Source organism: Dipodomys spectabilis, unplaced genomic scaffold (genome assembly GCF_019054845.1).
Source record: "Dipodomys spectabilis isolate Male_0828 unplaced genomic scaffold, ASM1905484v1 ptg000017l, whole genome shotgun sequence".
In the NCBI taxonomy this organism is placed as follows: Eukaryota; Metazoa; Chordata; class Mammalia; order Rodentia; family Heteromyidae; genus Dipodomys; species Dipodomys spectabilis.
Genome location: NW_024870694.1, coordinates 17,798,528 through 17,819,365, shown reverse-complemented (window position 1 = coordinate 17,819,365; position 20,838 = coordinate 17,798,528).

The following is a 20,838-nucleotide window of genomic DNA, read 5'->3' as shown; positions in this document are numbered from 1 at the left end:
TTCCTATAAGGCCTGGATGAGGGTTAAAATTTCTTGTTTGTCTTTAATAGCCTTTCCCTCAACTGTCAGCAGCCCCCTCTCTTGGTAAATGGCTCCATGGACATGCACGGTGGCAAAAGCATACCGACTGTCTGTGTAAATGTTTAGTCTCTTCCCTTTTCCCATCTGTAGGGCTTTTGTTAGTGCCACTAGTTCTGCTCTTTGTGCAGACTTTCCCTAGGGGAGTGCTTCTGCCCACACTGTCTCAGTGTCTGTGGTGACTGCTGTGCCTGCGTACCTTTTTCCATCTTGAATGAAACTGCTTCTGTCTGTGAACCAGGTATGCTCGGCATGTGATAGTGGTGAGTCCAACAAGTCTGGCCTCTTTTCCTTGGCCCAGTTTCTCTTTTCATGCTCAATTTCATGTTCTCTGTCCTTCCTTTTCTGTCTTTGCTCCTGTCTCTCTCTTATTGTAAACCTTTTCCACTGCGGCTACTAGATCCCTAATAGACTTTACCAAGTCTGTCTAGAGCCTGTAAATTTAGCTTTATGTCTGGTGCAGCTTGATTTATATAGGCAAACATAATCATCTGAGCCGACTGCTGGGTCTCAAGATCATACAGGGTATATTGACTAAAAGCTTCCATGAGCCGCTCAGGATATGCTGCCGGACTTTCTCTTCCTCCCTGTCTAACATCATAAACTTTGGCCATATTAGTAGGTTGGCGAGCCGCAGCCTTGAGACCTGCCAGCAGAGCCTGGTGATAGACGAGGAGTCACTCCCTACCTTCAGCCATATTGTAGTCCCATGTTGGTTGGGTCTGGGGAAAATAGACAGCGATCTGGGCAGGATCCATAATGGGCGCTCCTGTGGGGCCAGGGATATGTTTCTGGGCCGCCTCTTGGATATGGTCTCTCTCTTCGGTGGTAAAAAGGACCTGCAAAAGCTGACTACAATCATCCCAAGTGGGCTGGTGAGTAAAGAGAATAGTTTCAAGCAAATGAATTAAATCCTGGGGTTTCTCAGAAAAGGGGGCATTTTGGGTGCACCAATTGTATAGATCACTGGTAGAAAATGGCCAGTATTGGAATTGCTGTCGACCATCCACATCCACAGGACCTACGGTGCGTAAGGGAAAAACAGCTGCATTAGAAGGGGGGTTGATCCCACGGTGTTGTCCGGACGGTTTGGCTGGCCCCTCAGAAACTTTAGGGGCAGGTGCCAAAGGCTCGGCTGCTGGTTCTGTAGCTCCCTCCTCCTCTTGATCATTCTCAGGCTCTGCAGAAGGAACCTGGAAATGGGAGTATGGGGGAGGAAACATTTCTTCCAAGTTATTGGGGGGAGGGGTACAATTTCTTTTCCTCTTTTTTTTTTTTTGTGAAAATACTTTACAGAGGGGTTACAATTACATGGGCAAGATAATGAGTACATTTGTTATCAAGCATTGTAGCCTCCTCCTTTGTTTCCCCTTCCCATCCCTTCCCATCCTCCCCCTGCCCCTCCACCCAATCCTCCCCACGCCCCCTACCCTCCCCCCCCACCAAAGTTGTAAAGTTCGTTTTCGACATAAAATTGTACATCTTATTGTTGCAATGGGTCCACCTGTATCGCTAGTAAAACGATTTGTTTTTCCCCTTCCCCTCCACAAATTATACCGACATCAAATACAGTGAAAGCAGGGGTTATACTGTGGGGGGGGACATACAAAGCAACAAAGAAATAATCTTATAAATGTGTTAGAAACAATCGCTTGAAAAGAAAACATTTGACTACATCTCTTAGGGTTCATTTCCCTAACATCACCTTATTTGACCTTTTCTGCTTGACTCAGACATATACTAGATATTGCAAATAAGGGAAACCATGGGACCTATGTTTCTTTGGGCCTGACTTACTTCACTTAATATAATTTTTTCCAAGTCTTTCCATTTCCTAACAAATGGGGCAATGTCATTCTTTCTGATGGAGGCATAGAATTCCATTGTTATATATACCACATTTTTTTGATCCATTCATCTACTGAGGGGCATCTGGGTTGGTTCCATATCTTAGCTATAGTAAATAGTGCTGCAATAAACTAAGTTGTGCTGGTAGCTTTAGTGTGGTCTTGTTTGTAAACATTTGGGTAAATGCCCAAAAGTGGCATTGCTGGGTCATAGGGGAGCTCTATGTGGAGTCTTTTGAGAAACCTCCATACTACTTTCCAAAGTGGTTGAACAAGTTTACACTCCCACTAACAATGCAGTAAGGTTCCCTTCTGTCCACATCTCCTCCAGCATCTGTTGTTATTAGAGTTCTTGATTTTAGCCATTCTAACTGGGGTGAGGTGGTATCTCAATGTTGTTTTGATTTGCATTTCTTTTATGGCTAGGGAGGTTGAGCATTTCTTCATGTGTCTATTGGCCATCCTTCTTTCCTCTTCAGAGAAGTTTCTCTTCAAGTCTTTAGCCCACTTATTTATTGGGCAGTTGTTTCTTTGAGGATTTGTTGTTGGGGGATTTAATTTTTTGAGTTCCAAGTATATTTTAGATATGAGTCCGTTGTATGGCCAGTGAAAATCTTCTCCCAATCCGTAGGCTTTCTATTGATCTTGCTAGCTATGTCCTTTGCCATGCAGAAGCTCTGCAACTTCATGCAATCCCATTTGTCCAACCTTTCTTTGATTTATTGTGTTTCTGGGTCTCTATTAAGAAAAATTGGGCCTGTGCCAAGGAGACCTAGGGTTTCTCCTATTCCATCCTCTAATGTTTTCAGGGTGTCTGCTTTGACTCCGAGGTCTTTGATCCATTTGGAGTTGATTCTGGTGCAGGGTGATATATAAGGATCTAGCTTTAGTTTTCACCAATTTTGCCAGCACCGTTTACTGAAGAGGCTGTCTTTCTTCCATTCTATTTTTTTAGCTCCCTTATCGAAGATTAGATGGCTATAGGTCTGTAGGTTCATTTCTGGGTTTTCAGTTCTATTCCATTGGTCCTGAGGTCTGTTCTTGTGCCAGTACCAAGCTGTTTTGATTACTATGGCTTTATAGTAGAGTTTGAAATTTGGTAATGATATTCCTCCAGCACTGTTCTTTCTGTTGAGGATCGTTTTTGCTATTCGGGGTCTTTTATTGTACCATATGAATTTTTGGATTGCCTTTTCTATTTCCTTGAAGAATGAGGTTGGAATTTTGATGGGTATCGCATTGAATTTGTAGATAGCCTTGGGAAGTATTGCCATTTTCACGATGTTGATCTTTCCAATCCAGGAGCATGGGAGTTTTTGCCACTTTCTAACTTCTGTTTTGATTTCCTTTTGCAAGTTTTTAAAGTTTTCATCATAGAGGTCCTTCACTTCTTTGGTTAATTCCTAGGTATTTTATTTTTTGTGGGACTATTACGAATGGTGTTGCTTTCCTAATTTCAGCCACACTTTTCTCATTGTTGACATACAGAAAAGCCATTGGTTTTTGAGGGTTAATTTTATACCCTGCTACTTTGCCAAAGTTTTGAATCAGCTTGAGTAATTTGGGAGTGGAGTCTATGGGATTCTTTAAATACAAAATCATGTCATCTGCAAAGAGGGAGAGTTTTACTTCTTTCCCTATTTGGATCCCCTTTATGTTTGCATCTTGTCTTATTGCTGTAGCTAGGCATTCTAATACTAGATTGAAGAGAAGTGGAAAGAGACATCCTTGTCTTGTTCCTGAGTTAAGAGGAAATGGCTTTAGTTTTTCACCATTAAGTATAATACTGGCTGTAGGTTTGTCATATACAGCCTTTATTGTATTGAGGAATGTTCCCTGGATTCCTAATTTTTCCAAGACCTTCATCATAAAGGGGTGTTGATCTTGTCAAGTGCTTTTTCTTCATCTATTGAGATAACCATGTGGTTCTTATCCTTGCTCCTGTTGATGTGATGAATTATATTAATTGATTTGCATATATTGAACCAGCTTTGCATCCCTGAAATGAATCTTGTTTGATCGTGGTGTATGATTTTTTGGATGGATTGTTGAAGTCGATTGGCCAAAATTTTGTTGAGAAGTTGTGCATCAATGTTCATCGAAGAAATGGGTCTATAGTTCTCTTTCTTTGACAAGTCCCTGCCTGGTTTTGGGATGAGGGTTATGATGGCTTCATAGAATGTGTTCGGTAGTGAACTTTCTCTTTCCATTTCATTGAAGAGTTGGAGGAGGGGCTGGGAAGGTGGCTCAGTGGTAGAGCTCTTGCCTTGCATGCTTGAGGCCCTGGGTTCAATTCCTCAGCACCACATAAGCAAAAAGAAAAAAGCTGGAAGTGGCACTGTGGCTCAAGTGGTAGAGCACTAGCCTTGAGCTGAAGAGCTGAGGGACGGCGCCCAGGCCCAAAGTTCAGACCCCACAACCGGACCCCCCCCAAAAAAAAAGAGTTGGAGGAGTATTAGTGTGAGCTCTTCTTTTCCTCTTTCTTAGTTTCTTTTTGTAAGTCTAGGGGGCTAGATGGAGTGTTGTCCATGGTTTCTAGTCCCATCAGTCGTACAGTCCAAAAAACAATAAATGGGTAGTAGACAAACAAAACACACGCAGGCCTGACAGTTAAAAAAGCTTATGAAGTGGAGATCTCCCAAATTGGTCCGCTGACTCCTGTAACAAGGAAGCAGAAGGAGCGGACCCACAGTGAGTGAGTTGGGCCTCTGTTAGGAAGCCCTTTCTGTCAGTTCCAGCCCAACACCGAACCGCCCCACACCCCCACAATTCTCACAGCGGGGTTCCAAGGACACCCCTTTCCCCCCCCCCACACACACACAAGAGGATCTGGGACGTCCAGTTCCTCCAGGGTTGTCATGCAAGCGTGTCTGCTTCGACAACCCTTTACACAATACGAATCAGAGCGGCTGTCCTCACAAAGGAAAACGAAAGTAAAACCGACAGACGAAGGACAGGACAAGACAAATTTGACAGCACTGTTTTACCTTTGGAGTCTGACGTCTTGGGGGTCTTTGGATGTAATACCCACATCGCAGGACCCCCACCAAGATCACCAAGAGTCAGATGTTCCAAAATGCAAAAGCAAGGTTTTATTAGACGAGCTGCAGCTCAGACCTCCTACACTCCGTCACAGCGGAGCCTAGAAGGAGAGCCCCGAGCTAAAGATTTGCAGGGCTTATAAAGGCAAATAACCAGGTGTTTGAATTACCACCATGTGTTGCTAATTGGTGGTCTAGGTTTGCTCACAGGATTTGCTTAAACAAGCAACAAATGGTCACTGCCTCAAAAATGGAGTTAACCCTTCATTCTGCATGTGGCTGCTTAGTTTTCCCAGCACCAATAGTTGAAGAGTGTGTTTTTTCCACTGTATGTCTTTGGCTCCTTTGTCAAATATCAGCTGACTATAAGTATGTATGATTTTATTTCTGGATCTTCTAATCTATTCCATTGATCTTCAGGTCTATTTTTCTGCCAATACCAAGTTGGTTTTGTTATTATGGCTATATAGTAGAGCTTGAAATCTGATCTCATAATACCTCCTGCATTGTTTCTTTTGCCTAGAATTGCTTTACCTATTCTAGGTCTTTTTTGTTCCACATGAATTTTTGAATTGTTTTCTCTTATTTCAGTAAAGAAAGGTCATTCGGATTTTGATGGGAATTGCATTGGCTTAGTATATCATTTGGCAGTATGGCCATTTTCGTGACATTGATTCTACCTATCCCTGAGCATGGAAGGTCCATCCATTTCCTGGTATCCTCTTTGATTTCTTTCTTTAGATTTTTATAGTTTTTAAGTAGGTCCTTTACATCTTTGGTTAGGTTAGTTTCTAGGTTTTTTTTTTTTTGAGGTTATTGTGAATGGGGTTGTTTCCCTGATTTCCTTTTCTGCTTGTACATTATTGATGTACATACAACTGATTTTTGTGGGTTAATTTTGTCCTGCTACTTTGCCAACATGATTTATAAGTTCTAGGAGTTTGGGAGTGGAGTTTTGGGGTCGTTTAGGTATAAGATATCTATAGGGCTGGGATGGTGGCTCAGTGGTAGAGTGCATCAGCCTTGTATGCATGAGGCCCTGGGTTCGATTCCTCAGCACCACATAAGCAGAAAAGGCTGGAAGTGGCGCTGTGGCTCAAGTGGTAGAATGCTAGCCTTGAGCTGAAGAGCTGAGGGACAAGTACCCAGGCCCAGAGTTCAGGCCCTATGACAAAAAAAAAAAAATCTGCATATAGGGATAATTTAATTTCTTCCTTCCCTATGTGGATTCCTTTAATTGTCCTTCTCTTGCCTTATTGCTCTGGCTAAGGATTCCAGAACTGTATTGAAGAGGAGTGGAGAGAGTAGGCATTTCTAGATATTTTTTGAGTGTATACAATACACTTAAAAGGGAATTGTCTTCCTGATTTTTCTATTTGATATCGTTGGTATACAGAAGAGTTTTTAATTTTTGTAGGTTAATTTTATATCCTGATAATTTACCAATGGTACTTAATAATTGTAGAAGCTTGGTGGTGCAGTATCTAGGGTAATTTTGATTTAAGATCATAGCATCTGTAAATAGAGATAGTCTGAATTCTTTTCCCTGTTTGAAACCCTTACATGTTATTGTCCTGTTTTATTGCTGTGAGTAGGAATTCCAGAATTATACTGAGAATTAGTGAAATTTTTTTTGTCTTTTTCTCAGTTTGAAAGAAAATGGTTTTAGTTTTGTACTATTTAGTATGATATTGCTGAAGGATTGACATAGATAACTTGTTATATGTTCTGACATCTTCAATTCCTAGCTTTTCAAGAGTTTTTTTTTATCATAAAAAGATGTTAGATTTGTTAAAATTTTTATCTGCATTTATTGTGAATATCATCATGGAATTTTTCTCCTTGGGTCTATTAATGTGTTGTATTACATTCATAGATTTTTGTATATTGAACCATCCTTGCTTCTCGGGAATGAAACCAAAATTTTTAGTGAAATTTTTTATTGTTGAATTTAGTTAGCCAATACTTTACTATGGAATTTTGCCTCTCTGTTCTAAAAGATTGGTCTCTAGTTGTTTTTGTTCAATCTTGGTACAGTTTGGGGGTCAGTATAATTCTTGTTTCTTTGATAGTAATTCCTCACACTGTATTTCATTATAACAAGTTTGGGGAGTTGATGTTTGTTGTTCTTTGAAGGTATTAATTGTGTTAAAGGTATTTTCCTTTATTGGTACATTTATTGGTACATTACTTCTCATAATTCTTCTAGAATGGTTTATATCTTCTTGGGTTAGTTTTAGTACCTTAAAGTTATCTAGGAATGCAACTATTTGTACCATAAGTTTCAATCTGTTGGAATAAAGCTTCCAAGGACTTTTTTATGACAGTTTAAATTTCACTCATATTGTTGTTCTATCACATTTTAATCTCAGTTATACTTAATCAGATGATGTCACTTTTGGTCCAATTTGCTAAGAACCTATTCTGTTGTTGTTTTTAAGAACTTTTTGTTTTATTGATTCTTTTTGTACATTTTTTAACCTCTAGTTCATTTATGTCTGCTTTAACCTTTATTATTTTTACTGGTTTGAGACCTCTTTATTATACTGATGTAAGCATTATGGTTATAACCTTTCCATTTAGAACTGCCTTTGCTGTACCCCAAAATTTCTGTTATGTTCTGTTTTATTTTTATTAGATTCTAGGAACTTTTGCATTTCCTCTCATTTCTTTGACAATCTACAGGTCATTCAACAAAGTGTTCAGTCTCCATGAGTTTGAATATTTTCTCTGGTTTCTTTTATTAGGTTCTAATTTTTATTACATTATGTCTGATAGAATATTGCAGGTTATTTCTATTTTCTTAAATTTCCTGAGACTTGTTTTATAATATAGAATATGATCCTTTTTTTAGAATGTTCCATTACTGCTGGAAAACTGTGCATTGTGCAGTTGCTGATGAAAACTTCTGTACATATCTGATAGAACCAAATGGTGGATTTAAATCTGAAGCTTCTTTGCTGAATTTTCACTTACAATGATAAAAGTAGATGTTGATGTCTCAAAGTATCATTTTGCTGGGGTCTATATGTGTTTTAGTTTTCATTTTTTTGTTGGTCATGGAGCTTGAACTCAAGGCCTGGGCACTGTCCCTAAGCTTTTTCCACTCAAGGCTAGAGCTGTAGCACTTTGAGCTATAGTGCCACTTCCAGTTTTCTGGTGGTTAATTAGAGATAAAAATCTCATGGACTTTACCTCCTGGGCTGGCTCTGAATAGCAGTCCTCAGATCTCAGCCTTCTGAGTAGCTAAGATTACAGGCATGAGCCGTCAGTGCTGGGCTATTTGTGCTTTTAAGGCCAATAGTGCTTATTTGACAAAGATGGATTTCCAAGCATTTGGTGAAATGCTAAAAGAAATGTTATTTCTTCCTATAAAAAGTTTATTTTATTAATATGAAATGATCTTTATTTCTTACAATTTTGATTTTGATTTTTATATTTATATATTATACACATATATTTATATACAAATATATTTATACTTATAAACATTTATATTTTTATATTTTATATTTATATTATTTGTATTTTTATATTTTATACAGTATATATATCACTGATCCAGCTTGTTCAGAGGAATCATTTGCTTACAAGTTTAGTTTTTCAGCCTTTTGTTTTAAGGAAGTGTTTATGTCTCTCGTAGATAACATGTATAGAGTAACATGTTACGCTACATCTTTTGGTAGAAGAACTAAATTCATTAGTTTTCTTTTAAGTAATTGTGCAAAAGGGTTTCAAATCAATTTGTCACCATATGAGTACAATGCATCTTCTCCCTCATCTGTCCTGGCCCTGTCAATACCCTCAAATTATGTAGTTCCATTTTTATATAAATATATTTAATAAAATGACTATATTTGGCCACCATTTCTCCTCTATTCATCTGCCCTCCTTCCCTTTGCTCCCCTCACCAAGAAAGGATATTTGATTCTTGGTGTTATTTGTTAAACTGTTCATTAATTCTTCAGAGGAGTTACACCTTTAGAATCCCCCACTGAGTCTAGAAGACTTAATGAGCTTGTATTGTATATATGCACATACTTTGGTATAATTTGCATCTATCTACATGAAAGAAAACGTGTTATTTCTCTGAGCCTGATTTAATTCATTTAGCACTATTTTGGGGCCTATTTAATTCCCTGCAAAGGATACAGTATCCATTTTCACATATATACACTGAATTTTAGACAGTATTTGACCAGCTTTCTATCTCCATTTGTTTATCCCTTCCCCTTTTACCACTCCCCACCTACAGTTTCCTGGTATTCATTTTGTTAAACTGTAAATTAGGTGTTCAAAGAAGTTACATCAGTTGTCTCATTTCCCATGGATGCTCCAGTCTTCAGAAAGAGTATACACACCTACCATTCCCCTAAAGTGATCCACACACTTGAAGCCATTATACTACTCATGGGGTTCCATCTGTCTACAGGACATCCCTGCCCATCTCTTCCTATCAAACTGTACTTGCTACATCAAGGACATTTCCAACTTTATGTCTTCCACAAACAAATAAAGCTAAAAAAAATTGGCATGGAGGTAGTGCTTCAAGAAAAAAGTGTAAAAAATTATGAACAAATAATTCTTACCAGCATGCAGATAGTATAAGAAGAAGAAAATAGTAAGAAAATACTGAAATATATTTATCACTGAGACTCTGAAATAAATACACCAGAAAGGATTGTAAAGATAAATGTAAAATGCTGCTTGGCATCAAGAAAGACAAATTCACCAGGCCCAGGCTCAAGAGAGTTTGTCAGAAGGCGCTATATGAGGTTCTTATGTCTTTCATTCTGTCTAAAGTTGTCAGAGACAGCTTCTTGTTTTTAGATTTTAAGGATAGGAACAAATAGGATTTTACTGAAGGATGGAAACCAGAGAATTCTAGGCTTGGAGGCCAGTATGTTTGAAATCATGGAGGACTTAGGAAACGGCATACTATGCTATGTGACTTCAGCTCCATTGACAAATTGATGATCTGGAGAAAGAGCCTGATGAATCAGTTGTAGTTAGAGCCAACCCAAGTGACAAAAACAAGAGCAAAACACAACTTTTCAAGCAAAGAAGCTTGTTTTTATCTTGTATAAAATGCCAGCTTGATAGTGTAGGCATGCCAAGGCACTTAGTTACATTAGGTGCAACGGTAACTTCTGTCTTGTTTCTCTGCTATTTTGTCTTGATCTCATGCTCTAAGCTGGCAGCACAATAGAAAAATAGATAAAATTTTGAAGAGCGTAAGAAATGTGACCAATACTTATGGGAAATGATGTATTCCCAAAATAATAATAATCCTAGCTACTCAGGAGATGGAAATTTAAGGATCACAGTTTGTTACATAAGTAAGATAATGACTACATTTTTTCTGCAGTTACCCTCCCTCATACCAAGTTGTAAAGTTCATTTCCAACATAGTCTGTTGTTGCATTCATCCTTTATCCAGCTGTTTCTGTGATTCCCTTTCCCTTTCACAGATCAGATAAACTTACCTACATGATAAAGTATACAGACAACTAAAACAGAAAGAAAAAGAAATAACTGCATACAGGGAACCTTTTCTTCCCAATTCTTAGAGTTCATTTTGATATGTTTCATTTTATATGGTAGTATGCACTTAGAAATTGGGCTATTGTGATCCTCAGCTAAGAATATCATAGACATGTTCTAGTTATTACGAATGAGGGAAACCATGAATCTTATGTTTCTTTGGGCCTGGCTTGCTTAATTTTTTCCAGATCTTTCCATTTCCTTATGAATGGGGCAATGTCATTCTCTAATGAAAGCATAGAACACCATTGTGTATATATATACCATATCTTCTTCATCCATTCATCTACTGGGGCATCTGGGTTGGTTCCATATCTTAGCTATGGTCAGTAATGCTGCAGTGAACATAGTTGTGCTGGTAGCTTTAGTATGGCCCTGGTTGTGGTCATTTGAGTAAATGCCCAGGAGTGAGATTGCTGGGTTATAGAGGAGATCTATGTTTCGTCTTTTGAGGAACCTCCATACTACTTTCCAGAGTGGTTGAGTGAATTTATATTCCCACCAACAGCATAGTAGTGTTCCCTTTTGGCCACATCCCCACCAACATCTGTTGTTACTGGATTTCTTGATAACGGCCATTCTAACTGGGGTAAGGTAGAACTCAATATTGTTTTGATTTGCATTTTTTTATGCCCAGAGATGTTGGACATTTCTTCATGTGTCTGTTGGCCATTCTAATTTCCTCTTCAGAGAAGTCTCTCTTTAAGTCTTTAGCCCACTTCTAATGGGCAGGGGATGTTTCTTTGAGGATTTGTTTTGGGGGGGGGGATTTGATTTTTTGAGCTCTAATTATATTTTAGATAGGAGGCTCTTGTCCATTGTATGCTTAGTGAATATTTTCTCAATCTATGGGTTTTTTATTTATCCTGTGAGATATGTCCTTTGCCATGCAGAAGCTCTGCAGTTTAATGCAATCCCATTTATCCAACATTTCTTTGATTTGTTGTGTTTCTGAGTCTTCATTAAGAAAGTTTGACTTGTGCCAAGGAGTCCTAGTGTTTTCCCTATTCCCTCCTGAAATATTTTCAGGGTATCTGCTTTTACCTCGAGGTCTTTGATCCATTTGGAATTTATTCTGGTGCAAGTGATATATAAGGATCTAACTGCAGTTTTCTACACATATATAGCCAATTCTGTCAGCACCATTTATTGAAGAGGCTGTCTTCCATCCTGATTTGGTTTTTTTTGGCTCCTTTATCAAAGTTTATGTGGCCATGTCTAAGGGTTCATTTCTAGATCTTCAGTTCTATTTCAGTTCTATTAGTCCTCAGGCCTATTCTTGTGCCAGTACCAAGTTGTTTTTATTACTACAGCTTTGTAATAGAGTTTGAAGTTTGGTATTGATATTCCTCCAGCACTGTTCTTCCTGCTACGGATTGTTTTTGCTATTTGGGGTCTTTTATTATTCCATATGAATTTTGGGGTTGCTTTTTCTCTTTCATTAAAGAATGATGTTAGGATATTGATAAGAATTGCATTGAATATATGGAAGAGGATTCCATGGATCCCTGTTTCTCCAGAGCTTTCATCATACAGGTGTGTTGTATTTTTAATATTTTTTATTATCTTTTTGTTGTTGTTGGTGGTGGTGATGTGATGGTTGTGGGGCTTGAACTCTGGGCCTGGAGCTGTCCTTCGTCTCTTCAGCTCAAGGCTAGAGATCTACCACTTGAGCCACAACAGCACTTCCAGCTTTTTTCTTTTTGCTTATGTGGTGCTGAGGAATCAAACCCAGGGCCTCATGCATGCAAGGCAAGAGCTCTACCACTAAGCCACCTTCCCAGCCCCGTGTGTTGTATTTTCTCAAATGCTTTTTCTGAATCTATTGCGATGATCATATGCTTCCTGTCCTTGCTCCTATTGATGTGTTGAATTACATTAATTGATTTTTATATATTGAACCAGCTTTTCATCCCTGGAATGAATCCTGTTTGATCATAGTATATAATTTTTTAATGTCACTCATCCACTTTAAGACATTTCTCCTTAATACATATAACTACTGTGTAATTGGCCAGAACTTAGTGGTATTACCACAGCTAGCTATAAAAGTCTAGGATAAGTAATCCATTCTGTAAGGCCATGTGATCAGCTGCAATCCTGTTACTTGGGGGAAAAGAAACAGTGGAATTAAGAAACAGCATATAGCCTGCTGTAGCAAGGAAAGGAACACTTTACTGGTACTGATTTATGACTACACAATACTAATTTTAATGAAATAATTATTTAAAGATCACTTAACATGTCTCCAATTCTGTATCATTTATTTGCTTCTAAATAACTTTGTTCTAATTGAAGGTTTAAATTAATTTATTTAAGGTAGTTTTAAAAGGACATTAAAAAAATAACTTCTTTTCTAAATAGTGAACACAGTCTATTACTTACTCCCTAAATCTTCCAAACTTTCCAAATTCTCTAGTGACATAATCAAAGACATAATGCAATAGTGACATAATGCAAAATAAAAAGAGGGCTGGGAATGTGGCTTTAGTGGTAAAGTGCTTGCCTCACATGCATGAAGCCCTGGATTCAATCCTTGGTACCACATAAACAGAAAAAGCCAGAAGTGGCGCTGTGGCTCAAGTATTAGAGTGCTAGCCTTGAGCAAAAGAAGCTCAGGGACAGTGCCCAAGTCCTGAGTTCAAGCCCCAGGCTTGGCAAAAAAAAAATTGAAAAAGAGCTGTTTTCTGGAAACCACTGAAGACCAATAGCAACATGTCTCTAATGTTGGGAAGTGATACAGTGGCAGTCATGATAAGTTTATGAACTAATCTAAAATTTCTCTTTCAGACTAAGCAGAAAACACCACTTCTTCCACTCTAGCAGGCTTTTGCAATAGCTATGTATAGTTGATGTTCCTCTTTATTTTCTGGCATACTTCTAAAATCCTTGAATATATGAAATGATAAGAATATTGATACATGAGCTTGAAAACAGGATGCTTATAATTGGTATTCTATGACTTGAACTACACCTCCAGGTAAGATTTTTGTGATTAATTGGGGATGGAGTTTACAGACTTTCCTTCTTGTGTTGGCTCTGAAGCAGGATCTCCCCTGATGTCTGTTTCCTAGCTGAGCTTACAGTATGAGTTACCAATACCAGCAGGACTGTCTGGTATACTAATGAGAGGACTAGTAGCTGGGCCTCTAAGAACTTCAAGGTAGTGATTGTTCATTGAAAAAGCCTTGGCATGATTCAGTGGTTGTGACTTTCAGCCCCAGTCTTCAACCTCTAGGAAGGTAAGAAAGGATGAAGTTTAAAGTGACTATCAATGGCCAGTGATTTAATCAATCATGTCATCATAATGAGGCCTCCATGAAGCTTATTAAAAAATAAATAGGATATAGAAGGCCTCCAGATAGCTGAATTCATGCAGGTTCCTGGAGAGAGATGTAACAGGAGAAAATAGGAAAGCACCACTATGATCTCTTCTATGTAGCTCCTCATCTGTATCTTTTGTAATATACTTTGCAATAAAGAAATAAACATAAGTAAAGTATTTCTCTGAGTCTTGGGAGCCACTATAGCAAATAAATTAAAGTCCAAATAGTTATGTAAACCCCAATGTGTAACTGGTTATCAGAAGCATGGTCCCCAACATCTGAGATAAGGGTATTCTTATGAGTCCTTGACTTGTAGGATCTAACACAGCCCCATGGTAGACAGAGTCAGGATTAACTGCAATCAGAGGACACTCAACTTGTCCATTGAAGGATCTCTTATATCAAAAGAACTGACTGATGGTTGGTAGAGAGAAATCCCTTCATTTTGGTGACCAAAAGGAATCAAAGTTGTGACATAGAAGCTGTGTGTTGTACTGAGAGTAAAACAGGAAAAAAAGCATTGATTCCGCCTCCCTATCCTTCCCCCATTTCCTACAAAAGGACTAGAGGTGAGGGTGTATAAAGAGTAACAGTGGTTGAGGGGAATATATTTCCATCCTTCTTCTTGAATTGGACTGGTTCCTTGGACAAGTTGCACCTGGTCACAGCATTATTTTCCAGATTGAGTCTTCATGACATTTAAACCGAGCTGCTAAAGGTCTTTGTACAAGTCAATGAAAGAAGCAATACCTCTGTAAGGTGACCTACAGCAAAACCTGGTCGGAAAAAAAAAAACAAAACCCTTTTTGCCATCTTCCTATGGAGGAAGGCAGCATCACAGTAGGTCCCCTCTGTCCCCTCATCTCCTTTAGCAACAAGTTCTTTCTTCCAGTAAAAAACAAAACAAAAAAATGATAGTGAGCTCAAACAGTTTTATTATCCCTTTATCTTCTCTAAATAATATGAAGACACATTATATAGTCTGTTAAGATAACTCTTCAATAAAAGTCAACAGGGGAAAGCCATTAAGCACATTTTAAACAAAAACTATTGCTCAAACACATAAACAATTTAAACAACCTAAAAAGTAAACACCCTCTCTTCCCACAAGAACAAAATTGCTACAAGAAGTAACAAAACAAAAAGTAAACAAGCATCACCAAAAAAGAACTTACAAATTCCCTAGAATTTCCCTTAGCAACCCTACAAAATCCATTAGGCTTCTACATCAATGAGTTTTTTCTATTACATTAGGCAATATAAAAGGGGAAAGGATCAGGTTAATACCTGATTTTTCTCTGCAACAATAAATTCCAGAAGACATTGCATTGATATATTCTAAGTTTTCAATACAAAAGGGTAGAGGGAAAAGGCCTTGAGTTTAATTCCAGTATTGCAATCAGTATCCTACCTCTCACCTTGTAAAACAAAAAAACAAACACACACACACACACACACACACACACACAAAATTCCAAAGCTGTATACTGATTGCTCACACCTGTAATTCTAGTTACTCGGAGCCTGAGATCTGAGGATTACAGCTCAAAGCCAGACCAGAGTAAGACTTTTCTATCCAATTAACTACACACAAAAAAAGCTGGAAATGTAGCTGTGGTTCAAGAGGTGGTAAAGCATCAGCCTTTAATGGAAAACTCACAGATGAGTTCAAGCCCCCAAGACTATCACACACACACACACACACACACACACACAATCAACTCCAAATGGATCAAAGATCAGTATCTGATTTTTTGTAACTACTACAGGAAAACATAACTGAAAGTTATAGGCACAAGGTAACTATTTTCTGAATGAGCCCAATTTCCCAGAAAATAAGAACAAGAATTGATAAACTAGACTTAAATTTTAAGTTTCTGCATATCAGAAGAACTAATTGCCAGAATCAGAGACAAAACTACAGAATGGGAAAAAGTCTTTACCAGCTATCATCAGTCAACAAGAGAAATAATATTCAGAATATGTAGAGTGTTCAAATCCCAGGACCAGCACAAAAGAGAAAGAAAGAAAAGGAAGGAAAAGGAAAGAAAGGAAAGGAAAGAAACAAAAAAGAAAGAAAGAGAGTGAGAAAATTGCCTAATCTAATGGAAAAATGAGCTGAACAGATAGTTCTCAGGATGAAAAGAATACAAATGGTTAAAACACACTGAAACTATATGGGGATTTTTTGTTTTTTGGTCTGGGCATTGCTCCTCAGCTCTTTAGCTCAAGGCTAACGCTCTACCACTTGAGATATAACACCACTTCTGGTTTTCTTGTGGTTTTTTTGGAGATAAAGAATCTCATGGGCTGGGAAGGTGGCTCAGTAGTAGAGTGCTTGCCTTGCATGCATGAGGCCCTGGGTTCAATTCCTCAGCACCACATAAGCAGAAAAAGCCAGAAGTGGCACTGTGGCTCAAGTGGTAGAGTGCTAGCCTTGAGCTGAAGAGCTGAGGGACAGCACCCAAGCCCAGAGTTCAAGCCCCATGACCGGCAAAGAGTCTCATGAACTTTCCTGCCTTGGCTGGCTTTGAACTGTGAGCTTCAGATCTCAGCCTTCTGAATAGCTAGAATTACAGGGGTGAGCCACCACTCCCGGCTTTATATGGGGATTTTTGAAAACCCCTTTTCCTTCCCTTCATCCTCCTGCCTTCTTCTGGCAGTTGCTTAATTTCTGCTTCCTGAACATGAAATAAACTTTGTTTCTGGGGCTTTTATTTTTCATCCCTTGGCATGGAATGTACCCAGCTCCCTTTTAGTTCAGCAAAGGCTTTTAGGCCTACTTTTACAGATCTTTCCAAATATATTCACTCATGACTTCTCCTCCTAGGGAACCTAGTACCTGTCCCCACCTATGGTCAGGGAGTCCCCAATGCAAGTACAACACTGACTAGCATATATTAAGACTCCCCACCCACTGCAGTAGCTCCAAATCAGGAACTATTTCTACTTATCTTTTAACTAAGTATATCAATCTAGAGCTAAGCATGTAAATGTTGAATTGTAAATAAAAATGCACAACAGAATACAACTGTATTCCTGAGAACATACTCCATTCCCTGTTTTTCCAAGGATGGCAATGATTTGGCTCATCCCACTGTATTGTTGGACTGGTACCCAGATTTCTGAAATTCCAGCACAAATTCCTTATTATTTCCAGCAGTAACTAACCAAGAAATCAGTAAAAGCTAAACGTGCACTGCTAGATAATGAGCAGAAAGATGCACAGGGGAGATAGCAAACACTGCCCTTTTCTGACACCAACACCACAGAGGCAGTTACAGGATACATAGAGAAACAAGAAAATTAGAAGCCTCTCGACAGATCACAGTGTGCTCATAAGAAGTAAGGTGTCACATTCCATTTTATAGCCACAAAGGTACTTGGGCACTGGATTCATCCTGCACCAGGTGCCCATGAGCAGTCCCTCTGAAACTTCTGTAATTCTAGCAGGCAACTGATGCACACTTCTCTAACATCTCTATTTCTAGACTTTCAGATGTTCAGTTGCTGACCTGAAGCCCATCTGTTGTCCAGATGTTAGTGAGTTGATTCTGCCCCCTTGGCAATATGCCATGGTCCTTGACATGGTCCTTGAACTGTGAGCATCATTACATGTCTTAGTTCTTCATTTTTTGGCAGTCTGGGCTTCCAAACCACATTTACAACTACTAGCTTTCTTGTAAGCCTTACAGGACTCATCAAATCAGTTTCCTATCATCTGTAACTGAATAATTACATTGTCTAAATCATGGTTTGCTATTGAGGAGGAAGTAAACATGAAAGTGAAAAACATAAGTTCACTTAGAAATAATCAAGGGATTGGGAAGGTGGCTCAGTGGTAGAGCGCTTGCCTTGAATGCCTGAGGCCCTGGGTTCAATTCCTCAGCACCACATAAGCAGAAAGAAAAAAGCCGGAAATGGCGCTGTGGCTCAAGTGGTAGAGTGTTAGCCTTGAGCTGAAGAGCTGAGGGACAGCGCCCAGACCCAGAGTTCAGGCCCCACGACCGGACCCCTCCCCCCAAAAGAAATAATCAAGATATCCTTACCATCCATATTGGAGAAATTATAATACATGAAAAATACACATTCTGGGCAGGAGTGTTGAACTAGGTAGGAAACATTGCATCTGACTAAAGTTACTTGGTGCCTGTTACCAGGTCAGAAAGATGAAAGCTGGCAGTGATGGACAGACTTGAGCAAAAAAACAGTAGCAGATGTGTTCTTAAATGTTAAGACCCTGCCATTGTCCATGGCTATGAAAGAAGGCTTTACAGGGGAGCTAGTGCTCAAAGTCTAGACTGAAAGAAAACTTTGCAAAGAAGTTGGCCCCAGAGTCTCAGGGAGACTGAATCACAGAAGAGTATTGGCTTGATTCTGGGGACGACTCTGGATTACCGTATACCATCTGGGAAATGAAGTGTACCTGGCTAAGGTAACTATTTCATTCCTTAGCAGAAAGGTACTCTAGTTGATTCTAATAAGAAAGGGAATGTGTAGGTCCTATCTGATTATTAGTAAAGAACCCCAGAGAGTGGCCAAGTGTATATTTTTAAGGGGAGAGGTTATACGTACAAAGATTATTAAAACAGTTGCTAAGGCAAGAGACAGTAAATGACTGATTTAGGCAGCACAGTAAGTAGGAAGGAAAGAGAGAAAGATCAGCCCCAGACTCTTGAGAAGACATGACATGGTAATCATCCAGTAGAGTAAGGAAATGAAGAAAGACTAAGGAATAATATTGGCACTTCTAAGCAGATTTTGATGGGAAAACTGATTCAGCATACTACATTTAAAGAGTAGTCCCAGTGGTTTAATTAGTGTGTAAGTCTGGAGGTTCAGTAGGACTACTCAGAAGAGCCATAAAGACCATGAACTTTAGCCCTCAAGAGGAGGGTGGGAAGAGAATTGAGTGTTCAAGACCATAGCAAGACTGTCTCAGAAAAACTTGGAGCTTATATGTGGTAAAATGTGAGTAGAAACTATTATGTTACTGAGGGGAAGGAAACAGTAGACGAGAATTTCCTGGGAACCTCAGCATCTGAAGGATGAATAAGAGAAAGTTACCCATAGATAATAAAGGTAAAAATGAGCAGCAAGTGCTGTCATACAGTCTTTAAGAATGAGCATGAAATGTTTCAAATATATCACATACAATATAGACTAAAAAGTAGCCAATGGCTTAGCAGAAGAATACAAGGAGGCAATTTTAGGAATATACAAATAAGAGTTCTGTAGATCAAGAAAGAGAAAAGAGGTGGAGGTAATCCTTGACCTTTGAGAAACTGGATTTTGAAGATAATAAGACAATATATAGGAAGCATGGAAAGTTGAAACAGATCATTCTATTTAAATTGAGGTAAGTAAGTTAGTGGAAAAGAAATTGAACATGTTTTTCTTCTGGAATTTTCTGCAGACCTCATTTTAACTTCTAGGCTCACATGTACTCACAGCTCTCACCTCCAGTGCCCCAGCTCTACTGATCCTCTGAGACATGATCTTCAACATAAATTGGGCAGTCTACCTCAAGACCCACAAACCTCAATTACAGTAAGCAATGCTGGCTGGTGCCACTTACCTCAGTCCTGTACCTTCCTGTCCCCTTGAGGCTCTAAGGGTGACTACAGCATGGAGTGGTAGTCCTTGGTGGGAGGAAGGGGTAGGCACTTGATTGCCACGTTCCCCAGTTAATCAATGATCCTGCGCAAGTACACACTCCACCAGCCCAACTCAGCCTGACATGACTGAGAAACAGTTTATTTTATTTCATTTTTCTTTTCTTTTTGGATCATATTAAGAATTGTTGGGAAAAAATTTTTTGAGGAGGGGCAGGTTTGTGGGGTGGTGGAGAAAAGACCCTATGTTTGGAATTGTGCTTCTACTTACTTTTTTTTTTTTTTTTGCCATAGGGCTATTTTCTATTATAAGTTAGTTTGACTGCCTTTATGACGTTCTTGATGGTTCTTTATATTTGAGGGTATGTTATTTTGTGCAGATATCCTTATCTGAATTCTTTTATCTAAGATCAGAGATTAATATCTTTTATTTATTCAATAAATATGACATACAGGTAATACATTAAAAGACATACCATAATTAATGAAAGCTTTAATCAGTTAAAAAATGACCCAATACAGAATGCATACATTGGCTGGAACTTGTTTTTTTAAATCCAATTTGCTATTCTTCTTTTGATTGGAGAATTGAATCCATTAATGTTTAGGGTTGTTATAGAAATGTGTCATGTTTTCTGACGTTTTCTCGATTTCTTGTATTTCATTTTTTCCCTCTTTCTGTGTTTACTAAATTGATCTTTTGGTGATTTTTGTGTGATGTGTTTATTTGATTTTGATTGTTTTCTTCAGATTGTATATGAAGAAATTAGATGCTGAAACCAAAACCCTCCATGACAAACAAAAGAGGAATTCATGATCACTAAACCAGCATGACAAAGAATTCTAAAGGGAGGGATACAATCTGAAGAATACAATCTTACTACATTTTAACTAAATTGAAATAGGCCTATATGGCCAACGATTACTACATGAGATGGTGACTCTAAACAATCAAAACCAAGTGGACCCTAGCTAGCAGTAAAGCAAAACATGAGCATTTCAAGATAGTAAAAGAAGGCTTTCCAGAAGGGGGATCTAGTGACTTTGTCCTTAAGCACAGGATACAAATCAACGCTGTCTCCAAGGGGAGCCATAACAGGACAGTCAGAACTGATGATAAGCATGAGAGTGAGGCATGGTGCAGAAAGGACCCAGAGAAGTCTTAACAATGTGTTGGATATGGAAATAAGGCAAAAGGAGGATTCTAGAGATAGATCTGGGGGAGGAAAAAGAAGGAAGCTTCCTGTGGACATGGTACCAACTCTAAACCTAGCAAGCTCCAAAACCTCCATTAGACCCTTTCTCTTTCTCCTAATCACTGTGTAATTTAATGGAAGGATCCCTCATTTACAGCGGAATAAACTGATGCCAGGAACAGTAGCTGAGT